This window comes from Eimeria mitis, genomic scaffold (assembly GCF_000499745.2).
Source record: "Eimeria mitis Houghton genomic scaffold, Emh_scaff387, whole genome shotgun sequence".
NCBI lineage: Eukaryota > Apicomplexa > Conoidasida > Eucoccidiorida > Eimeriidae > Eimeria > Eimeria mitis.
Window position 1 is genome coordinate 16,724 of NW_013572204.1, and position 1,312 is coordinate 18,035.

The following is a 1,312-nucleotide window of genomic DNA, read 5'->3' on the forward strand; positions in this document are numbered from 1 at the left end:
TGGAGCTCTCTGCCAGAGAGGGCCCCGATGCTGTTGCTGCTGCTGCTGCTGCTGCTGCTGTTGCTGCTGTTGGCGAGGAGGAGGCGTCACTGTTGCTGCTGCGCGCCTGCACGGTGGGACCGAGCAGCAGCAGCAGACACACAGCAGCAGCAGCAGCAGCAGCAGCAGCAGCGCACACTCGCCCCTTCTTGCAGGGCCCAGGGGCCCCTACAGACCCCAAACATCCCATAGTGAGGCACCCTGCTGTACGTATCAGGCCTGAAGGTATCTCTGTCTACAGCAGCAGCAGCAGCAGCAGCAGCAGCAACTACAGCAGGAGCCGCAGTAGGAGCTGCTGCTGAGCTGCTGCTGCGAAGACGCGAGCAGCAAGTTCTTGCTGCTGCTGCTGCTGCTGCTGCAGCATGCAGTGCAGCTGGGTGTCTCCTGCTGTCTCCTGCTGCTTCTCCATGGGCCCTCAACCCCGGGGGGTTGTTAGGGCCCGCAGATACGAGGAGACAAACGACAGGCAAACCAAGACAAAGACAAAGACAAATATAATTTAAAATTAAAATATTAAAAACACAAACTTCATACACACACAGGCTAGCGTGGCTGCTGCTGCTGCTGCTGCAGCGCCAGAGACGCTCACCAGCGCCCGAGGGACACCGCCCTCAGCAGCAGCAGCAGCAGCAGCAGCAGAAGCAGCTGGAGCAGCAGCAGCAGCAGCAGCAATGCTTGAAAAGAGACTTATACTGCCGCTTAATATTTTATTTTGTTGGGTGTGTGCTGTACTAAGCAGGCCGCAGCAGCATGGGCCCCTCTTGGGGTGTATAGGCAGCTCGCTCGAGCGTGTGCTGCACGAGCGGCAGCCAGAACCCCCAAACCACTGATTTTTAGCGCATAAATTAACAAATAAAATAAATAAAATAAATAAAATAAACTAAAATTTATTATTTTAATTTATTTCATTTAATTTACACTCAGAAAGAGCACGAGTAGGGTATCGCCGCCGCCGCCTGCACACACAGGCGGGGTCTCGGGTGTATCGACACCTCAGCTGTCTTCTTAAGCGATCACTCCTACTATTTGTTTTTATTTTATTTTATTTTATTTTATTTTATTTTATTTTATTTTATTTTATTTTATTTTATTTTATTTTATTTTGTTGTTGATTTGATTTAATTTCCTCCTGTTTGCTCATTTTGTTTATTTATTTCATTTTATTTGTTTTATTTATTTTATTTTGTTTATCTTATTTATTTATTTACTTTATTTTATTTTATTTTATTTTATTTTATTTTATTTTATTTTATTTTATTTTATTTTATTTATT